Source organism: Panthera tigris, chromosome C1 (assembly GCF_018350195.1).
Source record: "Panthera tigris isolate Pti1 chromosome C1, P.tigris_Pti1_mat1.1, whole genome shotgun sequence".
Lineage (NCBI taxonomy): Eukaryota > Metazoa > Chordata > Mammalia > Carnivora > Felidae > Panthera > Panthera tigris.
The window spans coordinates 136606931-136624198 of NC_056667.1; the positions used below are offsets into that span (position 1 = coordinate 136606931).

Here is a 17268-nt window from a genome sequence, read left to right on the forward strand (position 1 = left end):
ACAAAATATGAAGAGTTTTTATACAGCTATTTTAAAACATGTATGTATATACTTAAATTGATAGTATATTACACTTACATAATTACATAATGTATATATGCATATATAATGGATATATAAATATTAATTGTGCATTATGAATATGTAATATATATTAAACATTTTATTTATGTAAAGCATTTTATATTAATATGTATTTTTTAATGTTTATTTTATTTTATTTATTTTTGAGAGAGAGAGACAGAACACAAGCAGGGGAGGGGCAGAGAGAAAAGGAGACACAGAATCCAAAGCAGGCTCCAGGCTCTGAGCTGTCAGCACAGAGCCTGACATAGGGCTTAAACTCATGGACCACAAGATCATGACTGAGCCCAAGTAGGATGCCCAACCAACTGAGCCACCCAGGAGCCCCTAATATTTTAAAATTTATAATATATGTAGTGTGTATATAAAAACTATAATGAACAATTAAATGTTTTAGTAACTGAATGCTTTAAAAGTGATACTGTGTATTTTGGCTATTGTAAATATTTATGCTAAGTGATATAAGTCAGACTAAGAAAGACAAATATTATTTCACTTGTATGTGGAATCTAAAAACAAAACAAATGAATAAGCAACAACAAAAAAAAAGCAGAATCAAACCTCTAAATACAAGAACCAACTAATGTTTGGGGGGGGGAGGAGCAGAATAGGTGAAGGGGAGTGAAAGGTACAGGCTTCCCTTTATGGAATGAGTAAGTCACAGGATGAAGGGCACAGCATAGGAAATACAGTCAATGATATTGTAATAAACTTGTCTGGTGACAGATGGTAGTAGCTACATTTGTGGTGAGCACAGCATAACATATAAAGAAACTGAGTAACTATGCTGGACACCTGAAAGTAACATAACATTGTATGTCAGCTATACTCAAATATTTACATAAATATGTAAATGTGTAGTAATTGAATGATTGAGAATTGGCACATTAGAAAAACAGAACAGGCAAGTTATCAAAACCACTCCATGAATATGACAGAGTATTACAAATCAATTAGAAAATGGGTGATATGTATATAAGTGTGGATCACATCAGGAGCCAGAAAATACACCGCAATTTAAACAGGGGAGGTTGATAAAATTACTTTTATGATAGAAGACTAAATATGAATTGTAACAAGATCTCTCTTAAAGACTACCCTAGAGCTGAGGGAGTACCCAAAGAAAGGTAAACTTGAAATGAGAGTCCCCCCTCCTATAGGTGGGAGTCCCAAAAGGTATTCTTAAAGCCCACTCCTGTCAGAGAAATGCACTAGACTGCCCAGGCCAGAACAGGTCTGGAGCATGTGTCTGCCTCTGAATGGTCTGGAAACGTGGCCCTGGATGCAGGCCAGGATGGAGGAGTTACCAAGGGAAGGAGTACTCTGGCATACAGCTGAGCACTAACACATTTCCCCCACACCGGCACCACTGACCAGCCATGCAGCAGATGCCAAAGAAGGAGAAGGAAACACATCAGAAACCAAAAGAGAAATCCTCTCCCTACTGGAATGTCTTTCAAGGGCTTTCTCCAGGAAAAGCTTAACATCATGTCCATTATAAAAGAGAAATGTTAATAATTCCAATCTATTCTGACATAACAGGTACTGTAAATACTGAATCTTCATGAAATGAATACATATGTAATATTTAATATTTGAACACTAAAGTAAACAAAAATGAATACTCAAATCAAAAGATAATACAGCATCAACTATTTGCAAGTTCCATATGGATTAAATATCTAATATTTAGGGTCTTTTTTTTTTTTTTTTGAGACAGAGAGAGAAGAGCATGAGCTGGGAAGATGGAGAATCCCAAGCAGGCTCCATGCCGTCTACACAGAGCCCAACGTGGGGCTTGATCCCATGACCCTGGGATTAAGCTGAAATGAAGACTTGGACACTTAACTGACTGAGCCACCCTGGTGCCCAAATTTTCTTTAAATATTAGAAGAAACTATAAGCTTTTTATTTAATCTAGTAAAAAAATGTATATTTAAAAAACACATATAACAAAAATTAAAATTTTGATAAATTGGACTACGTTTAGCCTAAAATTTTCTATACAACAAGGGACACATTAAATAAAATTTGAAACAAACCATACTTTGGGAAAAGATATTTACAACTCATGTAACTGACAGTTTTAGTTTCAAGAAAGAAAGAACTACAAATAAATAAGGCTTACCTACAGAATATAAGCAGTCAAGGGGCTCCTGGGTGGCTTAATCAGTTGAGCAACTGACTTGTGATTTCAGCTCAGGTGAGGACCCCAGGCTCATGGGATCGAGCCCCACATCAGGTTCCATACTTAGTGTGGAGCCTGCTTAAGATTCTTCCTCACCTCTCTCTCTCCCTCTGCCCCTCTCCCTTACACTCTAAAAAAAAATTATACATATATATGATATAATTTATATAAATTATATATACAATATATTTAAATTATCTGTGTGCATATGTATGCATGCATACAGAAAATTTAAAGAAAAGAAGTATCAAATGAGTCAGTAAATACATGAAAACATATTCAATCTTACTACTACTTAGGGACTGCTAATTAAAATAACAATGAAGTACAATATTGCACCCTTAAGCCAGGATTTGAAAGGCTGAAAATACAAATATCTTATGAGACTTTGGGAAAGGAGATCTCTCACAGAATGGGATTATAAATTGTTATATTCAATACCAAGAGCAATTGGCAAAACTAATAAAGTTGGTATACGTGGATCTCATGTCCCAATAAGTCCAAGTACATATTCTAGAAAAACTTTCATGCATATGTAAAGACAACACGTATGATGAATTTCAACACTACAGTAAAAAATCATAAAAATGTATCTACTGATAAATTATTGCACATTTATACAATGGGATATTATGTATCCATTAATATAACATACCAGATCTATGAGTACCAACAGGGAAATATCTAGACAAGAATATGAGTGGAATGGAAGATCAAGTTTCAAAAGAATAGCACAGTATAACATTTGACGTCTTATTTGTAGATACATACATGTATGTAAGATAGAGAAAAGGTATTTAATATTTAATATGTAAATGATGTAGACTAGTTTTGTTCATGGTATGAGAAAGACTTCCAATTATATGTACATACATATGTAGGTAGATGGAATAAGACAACCAATTACTCCAATATATATTGAATATTCTCTTCTCTACTATTTTAAATAATATTTTTGCTCTGAACTGTATTCCAATATATGTATTGATACATTTCTTGGCTTTCCATATCTTTGAATTCATCTGTTTTTCAGACAACAGTATTGCACAATACTGCACAATTTTAAATACTACTTGCTTAATAGCAAGTCTTGTTTTTAGGAACAGTAAATCAGTTTTCCTTTTTAAAGAAATTATCTGAGTTAATCTGACCATTTCTTCAAGTGATCTTTTTCTTCTCTACAATTCTTTAAACAATACAGTGAATTGGACTCAAATCCATCAAAGATTTACAGAGAACCTACTGTGTGCCAGGACTTTCCAAGTTGAAAGCAAAATAGTCTCATTGAGTGGTTTAACTTTAGAGACTCAATTTTAAAACTGAGAAAGTAAATGCCGCAGGCAAAGACAAACATTTTAGAATAGTTTATCTAGGAATAAGACACTGTCTAAGTCAATTCATCAGATTTAGAAGTTTCATTTCAGGAGTGCCTGGGTGGCTCAGCATCCAACTCCAGTTCAGGTCATACTCTCACAGTCCCTGAGTTCGAGCCCTACATCGGGATCTCTGCTGTCAGCACAGAGCCTGCTTCAGATCCTCTGTTCCCCTCTCTCAGCTCCTCCCTCACTCACATTCTTTCTCTTAAAAATAAACATTAAAAAAAAAAAAGCTTCCTTTTATCTTGCTCCACGAATCTCAAATGTTAGTATACACAAGGAAACAGTGTAGCCGTATACACAAATTTTATGCACCAGTTTAAAGGGTAGCTTTAACTACACATGATTTTTTACCCTATGTTCTAACTTTAGAATCTGAACCATGACTAAGTAACACTGAAACCTCGTATTATTAAGTGCTTAACTCTATGGAATATATATAAGGGAGAAAACTGTAGAAAGCCTAATGGCACAACGTAGAATTGGAGTTCAATTTCATGACTTGGATTAAGGCAAGAGTTGGGACTTTCCAAATGAAAGGAATACCTCAGGTGATGGTAAGTGGGCAGAAATAAAGCTTAGTACTTAAAAGTGTAATACATAGATACAGCTGTACAGGTTGAGGACTGGAGAACACAAGGGAGTGCATTAACACTGTAGTCTACATGAATTGTACGGTGCATACAGTACAGCAAAATCTGTCCTTAATTACTTAAAAAATAATAATGATGTTAATGATATTAATCTCATTAGTTAAATAAGAAGACTGGAAGAGACACAGACAAGTAAGATGCTGCTGACATTGTTACTTTACACATGAACAATTACCTGCTTGTAGCCACAGAAATAGTAAATGGCAGAAATGTTGACTTCTAATATTGTTATCGTATAAAAAGAGTGATTGTCTTGCCCAGTCACTCTCTAAAGTAAATGCTCTTTGTTAGCGTCCACTATTCTATCATGTAATCTTTCTACCACTTATCAGCCATTCACTATTAGACTGAGCACAGTGGACCTGTGGGCTGGTAACCATCAAATTATGGTGTAGAAACATAAGGTGAGACCATCAGACACTCACCAGGAAATTAGCTACCAAGAACTACTCACATTTTTTTCCTCTCTTTTTTATGTCCCATTTAGTTTTTAATTACCACAGACACATATATACACAAGAACACATATTATAAAATACAGTAAATTACACACACACACACACACACACACACATTTTGTTAATTAGACAAAATAATTCTGGGAACCAGAATACCCTGAAATCTCAGTGGCTTAATACAGGTTATTTCCTATCTGTGCAAAGTGCACAATGTGTCCAGTGGCTCTCTAATGCAACTCCTTTCCAGTGACTCAGGGATCCAGGCTAATTTGATTTTGAGATGCTGTTGTCTCAACATGTGGATTCCAAGCTCAATTTGTGGAGGAAATGAGAGGTATAATTCTAAGTGGGCAGAGAGGACTTCCCACTCACTAGGAAGGAACCAGATATGGTGAGCATTGGTCTCACCATATGCAGTCTCTATATTCTACATACCACACACATGTATGTAGAATTTAACAGATAGTTATGAAGGTAATTCCTAAGTACCATCTGAAAAAAGAAGTAGAAGACTATGAGCCACTAATAGTCCTCAAGGGCTCAGCATGCCCTTATAATCATAAGACTCTCCCTGCTCCCTGGAGTTGACCACTATACTGATGGGTGATCATAAATGGAGACCACAGTGACGGACTGACTTCAAAGTTATGAGCTGAAGAAAACTGTTAAACTCAGTTAAATTTTAACCTAACCAAGTTATATTCTAAACTGATATAAAAATTCAGTTTATTTTTTACTTACTGAACAAATTTTATGTCATAAAAATTCCCTTACTAGTATTAGTATATTGTTATACAAAACCACATTTTTAATTTATATTATTTAAATATACTAAAATATTATAGCTTAAAACTAACACTTGACACTAACTTGCTTATTTTAGCATTTTGTTTTGATTAGTTGGAAGAGAAATATGTGTAAAATCTTGAAGAAAAATATGTGTAAAACTGGGTAAAATTATATGGTGATATATACACACACACACACACACACACACACACACACATATATCCCCTTTTTTCTTTTTTCCTCATTACTTAAATAACTTGGATGTTGCAGTGTGTTTAAATGAGCTTCCTGTTAATATTATGTAAAGATAGTACCCCCAAAATGAAAAGATGAAAAAGTATCTATCTTCAGAGAAGCACTGGGGAGAGTGCTAAGTATTTAGATAGAACTGCATTTGCATAATAAATGAGAAAAGGTTCAGATGAAAATAAATTATTGAAACATTGCTCAAAGATTCTCCTTTAATACTTCATTTTTAAGAGCAAAGACCAGCCTGGTTTATCTGCTGCTGGCTGTGATACCTCAGCTATTAGCCTTCTCTGGAAGTTGTCCTTGCCTGGAGACAGCTGTCTTGCTCAAGTCATATGCTCTTCATAAGGTCAGCCACCATCCAATGACTTGTCCAAATGAAAATATAGACGCCCGGTCCCTTGGTTCCAACAGAGGACAACTCCAAAGGGCCATCCCAGTTTCAGAGTCTCCATAGCAGTTCTCACTCTGCCAGGCCTCTCTCCTCTCCTTCTCTTCCACAGATAATGATCTCATGGGCACTCCCTAATAAATTTTCTGCTTGCCAATCTTTCAAAATCTACTTCCCAGGGAATTTGGCTTGCAATATCCACCTCAAAATTAGGAACATTAATACACACACACATACACACAGTTTGTGAATGAAAACCTTTTGTAAATATAAGAAATCTGATAAGAAAGAAATTTAACGCTTACCTAGAAAACAAAATCTCTGGGCTAATAAAAGGACAAATGTAGTATACATAGGGTGGGAAGAAAGCTAGCTATGGATAGATAATTGTGAATATTTGGTGTATATGTTAATATTTTTTCCTAACCTAATGTTATGAGTATTTAAATAGACTCATTAATAGAATTTGGCAAGATAAAAGGGAGATTAAAAATACAATCGGCCTAGGGAACAGAAAAATAAATGTAAACACATTAAACAAGACTGCTTTGCCATATTAATTAAGAAAGAACCCATTAGTTAAAATAACTACTTGTTATTGAGAAATTTAGTTGCTTAATTAATGTTGTATATAGTATAGAATGTAGGCCTATTCTGTGTATTTTTTGTTGTTGCTGTTTATCTCTGTTAGTTAAAATGTACAAGGTCTTTGTGAAATAGTATTAAGGAAGTCTAGCCAGAAATTACTCTAACATATATTTGATCCATCCCCTTACTCAAAAATAACTGAATTCTCTTTCTAGGTGAGAAAACAAAAGCCTGCACAATGCCACTGGTCTTTATATGAGATCTAATTCCATGTTCATTTCCCAAGACACATAGTATATAAATCGATAGCATCAATAGCTTCTTTCTACGGAAGTCTTCTTTGAATTCTGTAATTCCTTCCCTTTGTATTAAAGAGGAATAACCTTACAACGTTGAGGTATGTTCCCTCTATCCCTACTTTGTTGAAGGTTTTTTTTATGAAGAATGGATGATGTACTTTGTCAAATGCTTTTTCTGAATGTACTGAGAGGATTATATGGTTCTTATCCTTTCTTTTATTAATGTAATGTATCACGACTGATTTGCAAATACTGAACCACACTTGTATCCCAGGAATAACTCCCACTTAATTGTGGTGAATTACTCTTTTAAAGTACTGTTGGATTTGATTTGCTAGTATTTTGTTGAGGATCTTTGCATCCATATTTATCAGGGATATTGGCCTGTAATTCTCTTTTTTAGTGGAGACTTTGCCTGGTTTTGGAATCAAGGTAATGCTGGCCTCGTAGAATGAGTTTGGCAGTTTTCTTTCCATTTCTATATTTTGGAACAGTTAAAGAAAAATAGGTATTCTTTAAATGTTTGGTAGAATTCCCCTGCGGAACCATCTGGCCCTGGACTTTTGTTTCTTAGAAGATTTTTGATTACTGATTCAATTTCTTTGCTGGTTATTGGTCTGTTTAAGCCAAAGCAATTTGAGAAAGAAAAGACAGCTAGAGGCATCACAATTCCAGACTTCAAGTTATATTACAAAGCTGTAGTCATCAAGACAGTATGGTACTAGCACAAAAAGAGACACATAGATCAACGGAACAGAATATAAAACCCAGACATGGACCCACAACTATACATCCAACTAAACTCTGACAAAGAAGAAAAGAATATACAATGGAAAAAAGATAGTCCCTTCAACAAACGGTGTTGGGAAGACTGGATGGCAACATGGAGGAGAATGAAACTGGACTACTTTCTTACACCATTCTCAAAAATAAATTCAAAATAGATGAAGGGTGCCTGGGTGGTTCAGTCGGTTGAGTGTCTGACTTCAGCTCAGGTCATGATCTCACAGTCTGTGAGTTCAAGCCCCATGTCGGGCTCCGTGCTGACAACTCAGAGCCTGTAGCCTGCTTCAGATTCTGTGTCTCCCTCTCTCTCTCTGCCTCCCCCGCACCCCCACGCTTTGTCTCTGTCTCTGAAAAATAAATAAACCTTAAAAAATATTTACAAAATGGATGAAAAACCTGAATTTGAGATAGGAAAAAATGAAAATCCTAAAGGAGGACACAGGCAGTAACCACTTTGACATCAGCTATAGCAACTTCTTACTAGATAGGTCTCTGGAGGCAAGGGAAACAAAAGCAAACGTGAACTTACTGGGACTTCATCAAGATAAAAAGCATCTGCACAGCAAAGGATATAATCAACAAAACTGAAAGGCAACCATCAGAATGGGGAAAGGTATTTGAAAATGATGTATCTGATAAAGGGTTAGTATCTAAAATCTATGACGAACTTATCAAACTTAACACTCAAAAAACAAATAATCCAGTTAAGACATGGGCAGAGGACATAAATAGACATCTCTCCAAAGAAGACATACAGATGGCTAAAGGACACATGAAAAGATGCTCAACATCACTCATCATCAGAGAATTACAAACCAAAATTACAATGAGATATCACTTCACACTTGTCAAAATGGCTAAAATTAACAACACAGGAAACAACAGATGTTAGCAAGGGTGTGGATAAAGGGGAACCCTCTTACACTGTTGGTGGGAATGCAAACTGGTCCAGCCACTCTGGAAAACAGTATGGACGTTCCTCAAAAGTTAAAAATAGAACTACCCTATGATCTGGCAATTGCACTACTAGGTATTTACCCAACAAAAATACTGATTTGAAAGGATCCATGCACCCTGATGTTTATAGCAGCATTATCAACAACAGCCAAATTATGGAAAGAGCCTAAATGTCCATCTGTCCAACAACTGAGGAATGGATAAAGAAGATGTGGTATATAAATACACACACACACACAGGAATATTACTTAGCCACCAAAAAGAAAGAAACTTTGCCATTTGCAACAACGTGGATGTAGCTAGAGTGTATTATGCTAAGCAAAACAAGTTGGTCAGAGAAAGACAAATATCATATGACTTCACTCATATGTGGATTTTAAGAAAAGAACCAGATAAACATAGTGGGGTGGAGGTAAGAGAGAGGTAAACTAAGAAACAGACTCTTAACTATACAGAACAAACCTGCTGTGCAGGGGGATGGGTAAAACAGGTGATGGGTATTAAGGAGAGCACTTGTGATGAGCATCAGGTGAATCACTAAATTCTACTCCTGAAACTAATATTATACTGTATGTTAATTAACTGGAATTTAAATAAAAACTTGAAACTACAAAAAAAATAAAAATAAATTAAAAATTTTAAAAAGGAATAACCTGAAAAGTTTTCTATTCCTGCTTTGGTCTGGCTGGTTGTGGGGACTAGGAATGGCAGGAGGGGAGGAGGATGAGGGTGAAAGAGGCGGGTGCATTCCACAAAGGTGTGTAGCAGTAGTGGTATAACAACCTAGTAATGGTCTAGTGCAACTGACCAGGATGCACACAAGACGGAGTCACTCAGCTATCCATCTCTCTGACAGGAGAACAAATGTCGGACCTCAGGAAGGAAAAAGGAGGATGAGTAAAGAACTGCTGTCTTGGCTGACTAGAATTAGTATGCTCTACTGTTACAGTTTTTGATTACAGGTCAATGGTAGAAAAACAAATGCATCTCTATCTCTCACTGCAGCCAGTTTGATGGCACAGTGGGGAGTAAGGAAGGATTATCTACAAAGCTGACTGGATTACAAATCGGTGTTATAGATCATGAGTTCAGCTCTGCCTCTGTATTGTGCCAGCAATTTCTCTTCACTAACTTCCCCCTGGGCTTTCACAAAAACCATGTGGGTGCCAGAGAAGTCACGAGCTGATCTCTGCAGGCTATTCAGCAGCTGCTCTCAATGGTGCAGAAAAGTAGCAGAGATCACCCATTAAGAAGGAAATGAATAGGACCATTTTATCAGCAAAAAAAAAAAAAAATCACCTTCTGTCTCTTGGGCTGACATTTATACCCTTCTCTTGCTGCTCCACCACCATTTTCTTTTTACATTATCTTATTTGTTACAGGTAATATTACAATTTTATTTGTACTTAAATGGTCTGATTAGCTCTTGAGAAATAAAACTTATGAATATCAAACCCAAAATAACTTCATATTGATTCTGTAGCCTCTTCTTTTTTTTGCTTGTATTACCATTACACAAGTTACTCTAACTCCTAGTTTAGATCAGTTAAGACTCTATGATGGCTAATTTTATGTGTCAGTTTGTGCCATTGGTTCTGTTTCTGTGGAAAATTCATGAATACACAACCTAAATTCCATCACAATTACCTTGAAACAAAGTTTTTTTTATCACCAATACTCTCTTCTATGGGATATGTACATGTATAAGATAAGGGCTATCTATGTAGAAGTTCTGAGTCTAGAATGGCTTCCCTGCAAGATGGCAGCAGATAGTACATGAACAGATTAAAAAATAAGCATCATGTGGTATCTTTAAAGCAATTTTGCTGATGTTTTCTATCTATCTATCTATCTATCTATCTATCTATCTATCTACCTACCTACCTATTTATTTATTTTGAGAGAGAGAGAGAGCGAGAGAGAGCTAGGGAGAAGCAGAGAGAGAGAGAGAGACAGCATCCCAAACAGGCTCCTTGCTGAAATCAAGAGTCAGACACTCAAATGACTGAGCCACCCACACGCCCTGCTGATGCTTTTTAAAAAAACTTTATCTTTTCAGTTAAAATAGTTCAAAGGGGACTTAATAAAAATCTCATTAAATTCTTAAGTTTTTTTTCATTATTTTAAGCTCCTAATCCTTTCAAATATTTTGTCTAGTTATATTAAACATGACAAAACTGTTTTTTTATTAACATCAATATCTGTAAATTGCTCTAAATCAGCATTCCCTCCACATTTGGGCAGTTTCTATTCATCAATATGATAGGTGGTCCATTTGTAAATCAGCTGGTTTCTCCCTAGTTGTCATAATATAATAAAATTAATGTTGTACATCATATTGTAAAGTAACCTGGCTGATTAATTCAAGGTGATTCTAGGCTCCCAAAATAATTAATGAACACAGGATTTATGTCCATGTCCTTCTACATGGATTGATGTCTGTGCAGTGAAGTAGTTACGACAGTAACCATTACTAAGAAATCATGAACAATAATAAATATCAAAAATCTCAATTTTTCCCAATTTGCAATTCTCAAAACCTTTGAGTTCTTTTCTTCTATTAAATGTTGATCTGTTTTAATATAACCTTTAGTAGAATTACTGACAGTTTCCAAGACTGTTCTGCTAAGAAAAAAAATCTGCCTTCAACCAAAGGAATAAGAATATTGCTCTTGGCCCTGCGAATGCACTATAATGGTTAATTTTACGTGTCAACGTGGCTACGCTACACAGTGCTCAATTGTTCTGTCAAACACTAGTCTAGGTGTTGCAGTGAAGGCATTTGTAAAATATGATTAACACAATCAATTGACTTTAAGTAAAGCAGATTACTCTCCATAATATGAGTGGCCTTCACCCAATCAGTTAAGGGCCTCAGGAGGAAAAATAGGTTTCCCAAAGTGGAAATAAATTTTCTCCTCAAGTTTGTATCATAGAAACCTTGCCTGAATTTCCAGCCTGCTGGCCTGCCCTATAAATTTCAGACATGCCAGCCCCCACAATTGCATAACTGCATGAGCCAATTCCTTAAAATGAGTCAGTCTCTCTCTCTGTTTCTTTCCCTTTCTTTCTTTCCCTCTCTCTCATTCTTTCTCATATATATTAGATAGATAAGTACATGATGTGATATATACCTCCTGTTGGTTCGGTTTCTCTGGAGAACCCTAATACAGGTAAATATGATATAATATACATTATAAAATCTAATATCCACATTTTATATCAGTTTTAAATTTGGAAAAACTATGTAATATTTTATTTGCTTTGGTTTTTTTTTTTGGCCAATAACTTTGGAGTATATACTCCTTCACTTTACTCTTCTAATTGGCACAGGCGTGAAATATAGTAGACACTCTACTGTCTTGTCCTTATTTGCTAAAAAGGAGATAACACCCCATTACTGAGTGAGCACACTATTTTTAATTTGCTTTATCCCAAAAGAAAAGTGGTTCTGATTTATAGTTAGCTTAAATTGCTATTTGGATGTATTTGAAGGGTTAACACTTGAACTCAAGGTCATTTGTATAGTAACAAGCAAGGCCTAAGTGTTAAGATCCAATGATAATCTCTGTTTCACACTTAGACTGAACAAGAGCCAAGCTGCAAACCTGACAGTAATGAGTTTGAAGAGAATTTCCTCACAACTCAACTTAAAATGTCTTTCCCTCTATATTTTATCTCTTTCAAACAGTTAAAACGTGGATTATTAAATTCAAATATCTATAATTTTCACCCTAGTCTTCTATGTTAGGCACCTAACAGTCATCCTAAAGATGTCCATGTCCTCATCCCCAGAATCTATAAATAGTTACCTCACATAGCAAAAAACTACTTTATAGATGTGATTAAGTAAGGATATATATATATATATATATATATATATATATATATATATCAGGATATATATATATATATTCATGTACATATATATATCATGTATGTATACATATGTGTATAAATGTATATATGATATATATCACATATGCATATATATATATATATATATCTCCATCCATCCATCCATATATGTCACATATGTGTGTGTGTAAGGATATATTTTTATATCCTATGGCAAGGACAGCGATTTTAGGGACCTCTGGAGATTATTCTCCTATTCCTACAGAGTAAGCTAGAAAATCAAAAGCAGTCATTGCTACAAAATATATCAATATTCCATCGGCACTCTGACCATTCCCATCTTCCTCAGCAGCTTGCAAGGTAGACACCGTTCATTGCTATCCATGTACAATTGCCCCAAGTCTATTATCTAGATAAGTGTATAACAGCTACAGATTTCTCCTCAAATGCATTAACCCAGCCCTTACCAGCTGCACATAGGAGCACAAATGAAAATCATGTTCAGTGAATAGGCCCTTGAGTTTATATGCCAGACCGGCCTAGAGTAATCAAGTCTCACAGACAAGCAATCTTGGCACACACCAACATTTCCACAGTATTCCTCTCAAACTGTTTGAGGCATGAGTGGTGTGATAGATGGGTTTCTTGATATAAATAAATTATATACATGTATCCCACTGAACCCAGTAATGTCAATGATATGGCTTTTAGGAAAATCACATTTTAGAACTTCAAGCCTGTAGAACCTAAATAAAAGCCCATTTTCTCCCTCTTTGACACCATACTTAATGAAGAAAAATAAGTTAATTGCTTCCCCACTGTTCAACAACTGCTATGAAGAAGGACATTAAGAGACAGTGAACTTAGTTATTATAAAATAAATCTGTTTAGATTTTTTTTAAGTCACTGAGCATCATGGGATCCTCAGTTTTAATCATGGGATTGGCTTTTACCAGGACTACCTAAGAACCAAAGAAAGTTACCTGAGCTGATGAAAAATAACTCCTCTTGCTATAATGTTCTAAACATTATAATCTTCTAAACCACAAGTTCATTACCAGAAAAATCATATGTAGATTTTACCATAACCAGAAAAGTATTTACTCTCAAATAGCTTTATTCATATTCCAAATTCATTAACAAAAAGTCATGTCAAACTTCTACTTTTTCATCCTTTATTGAAAGTTTTCTGATGTCTGAAAGGTAATTTCAGTTAATATTAAAATGAATTATATACCTAATGCATCCAATACTCACTAAAGGTACACTGCTTCTCCACTGGGACTTTTTAATTCTTATAATTTCTCTTTTTTCTTATAAAATCTGTATCTTAAATGTAGAAAATAAAATATTCATTATGATAGGGGAATTCACACCCTTTCCCATCTTTAACCCTTCTAGCTTTTGAAATGATCAGAAATATATTTACTAGAGCTCTATTTCCCTAGATTTAGGTTTTACTTTGCAAGAAAAAAAGGGAAACTATCATTTTTCTAGACATTTCTAAACATTTTCTAGACATATGTCTAATATATTTTCTAGACACATTAATATATGTCTAGTTCACTCATATTCTCTTATTTCATCCTTGCAGTAATTTTTGTAGGAACACCTGAGAAGTAAAGTAACACCTCTATGTGAAGTACTATGCCAAAATCCAAATAATTGTAATATAGTATTCCCAGGGCCTCAGAGAGAAGACTTGGTGAAGATGAAAGCAGGCTAGAAATAGAGTAATCAAGTCTGACTTGTCTATTCACGGAGTTCTGAATCAAGGTTTGTAAACCAGTGCTAGACCTTCTGAGGAAGCAGCAGAATGCACACAGCAGACCGGGTTCTCTGATGAGCAGCTACTTCACAGTGACCACATGCAGCTTAGATTACTCAATCTGTTCATACCCTGGGCCATGTTCAAGTATACTAAGCAAGGAAGAAAGTATTCAGAGATGGTAACCCAGAGAAGGCAAGCCTAGGAAACTTGGGGCACAGGCCCCATGAAGACACATTCTGATTAGGAGGAGATAGCCCTAGAATCTACAGAACAATTTTGACATGGCTTTTTGCCACATTTGCAGCACAGAACAGGTCAGCTGTCCTCCGTTCTTTGATATCTTTTCCTACATGGCAGTTGCATTTGCTCCTGACTCAAATGTGCTTCCTCTCTTTGGGAAGGCACAGGATGCCACTGACTCACCCCAGAAGAATGTATGCTTCAGAGGTTGTTTTGCCAGGCAGTGGGCACAGGCTGAGTGAAAGACGGAAGTAAAGGAAAAGGTGGGGCACCAGCTGGCTTAGCTTCTCTCCTTCACTTACAAGGTACATGACCTTGAACAAATACTGCTGGCCCATCCTCCACATTTGCAGAAAATGAGAAAAGAGGATGTGATAACATCAAACCTGCAAAGCAGAGGTGGCTAATCCAATGGGCTTCTAGAAGTCCCTTCCAAGTTACAGTCTAAAATTATAAAAATAGCAATAGCTAATAAACAGTTTCCTTTGTTCCAAGATCCTTGTTGAACATCTTATATACAGCATCTCTATCCCTCACAAATCCTACATGGTAGGTATCACTAACCATGTTTCACAGAGAAAAACTGTGAGAAGACTGAATAAACTGCAGTGGTGGACCTAAAGTTTTTAGTCCTTGGTCTACATGACTCCCAGCTCCGTGTTCTTTCCTCTGTGCTCTGTTGTTCTCAGGTCTATGACTTATGCTATATGTGACTGACATTCCCTATAATTCCTTCAGGTTGAAAGCAGTCAACCCTGTTTCATGAGCCCCAGTCCTTGATGGCTGAGTATGCACAAGAGGAATTTTGTATTGCAATTAAAATTACAACAAGGTTAATCAGACACATATTTAATGATATGTATAACAGCTATTGTGCTACACATCATTAGGCATAAATGGTAAGCTGTTCATATAAATGAAAATAATTATTTTTACACTGATTAAGAAAGCATGGCTATACTCAGACAGGAACTGAGATGGGATGGAAAAATGTTGGAATAAAAATAATTGTTTCCATTCATTAACTTATTACTAATATATAAGCATTGTGCCAGGTATTTTATATGCATTATCTAATCCTCTTATTAATATGAGAAAAATATTAGTAATACATCTTTTTTTTACAGACGAGGAAACAAAAAGGTTAAAAAAATTGTCATAGCAGTGATTTGGATGATATGCCAATACAGAAAGTGTCACTTAAAGTCCTTCTCTAATACACTTGTGTCCTAAAGGAACTTTAAACGGAAAAACCACTCCTTCCTTTCTCATTTCATCAGGTTTTCTTGCTCTTAAGGGGAAATGTTGTCTTCCCTTCAACTAAGTTAGTCTTAGAACAAAGTGTTCATTCTGCCTAAATTCCAAATTTGTAATAGACAAGCAACTCTTTCAACCTCCTATTTCAAGAGCACAAGTCCATTGACTTTATTATGAGGGAAAACAGTAGGAAATATATCAGTGTGGACAGGCTAGCTTGTGTTTGGTTTACAAACCAAAACTTCAGTGGCTCAAAGTTTACATGTTCATCAAAGGATGGAGGTCGAGAGGGCAGTCACTAAATGGTGCTGACCATCTCAACAGAGGAAAGAGGGGATTGCAAAACCTTAGCCCTTTCCTTCTCCATGTTACATGCCATAAAAAGTGAAGTTTGTATTGGCCAGAGACATTTTGGGATCAGGGCTCCAGAATTTCAGCAGACAAGAAAGAAGTTTTCTTACTGATTAAAATAGAGATCCAAGAGGGAAAAGTTCAAAGAAAAACTTCACTACCTTTGAAATTTTGCTTGAAATCTTCACTCAGTGACCTGAAAGGTCATTTAAAGATATCATTTCCCTCTGGACCATTCCCATTTCCAGCTCCACTCTTTCTTCACCTTCCCCCACCTAGAATCCTGAGACAAAGCAGGCAGAGAATGTTGAGATATTCTGGTGATCTATTGTAATGTCTCAGACAGCCTCTTAGATATTACTAGCATTTATGTGCAAAGCATATTATTCCTTTAGTGGTGGAAAATATATACATTCTGTAAAACCAATCGTGTCCTAGGATATGCCCAAATACAACATCTGGTTTGAGTCAAATGTGGTAAGGTAGAGAGCTAAATGGCCCATAATAGGAACAAACATTGACCTGATTGGTTCAGTGCATACGTTGATACAAATAACGAAGTCCCAAGGGGCCATGGATTTAGATGACAATAAGCTATTGTAGTAATGGAATAGTTATTAAACTTAATACCAAGAAAAATAAGCAGTATTGACCAACTTCCTTTCTGGTCAGTCAGTTAGCAATATTATTGACAAAATGTGTGCTGAACATTTTACAGAGTAAGGGAGTGGTTCTCAGTCAGAAATTTGAGGACTCCAGGCTTCTACCTCCTTTAGGTGATATGACATTTCTGCCCCTCAACTCCTCAATTTAAACAAAAAGAATAAATAAGATATATCTGAGGTCCTCAGGAACCATGACTGAGTACTGTTTCATCTTCAGGTTTAAGTAACACTGCAAAATCTTCCCTTAGTGTTGGCAGGTGAAAGCCTTCAGAAGATGATGAGGAAGAAGGAAGAAACACTCATGCTC

At 35.7% G+C, this 17268-nt stretch overlaps 1 long non-coding RNA gene across 1 annotated transcript in view; it reads right to left on the minus strand.

Moving 5' to 3' along the window:
* LOC122241328 overlaps positions 1-16555 on the minus strand; it is a 308631-nt gene extending 292076 nt beyond the window's left edge. Inside the window, exon 1 of the long non-coding RNA XR_006221401.1 lies at positions 16458-16555. This is a non-coding gene — a long non-coding RNA (uncharacterized LOC122241328). The remainder of the gene's footprint in view (positions 1-16457) is intronic.
* Positions 16556-17268: the final 713 nt, after the last annotated feature.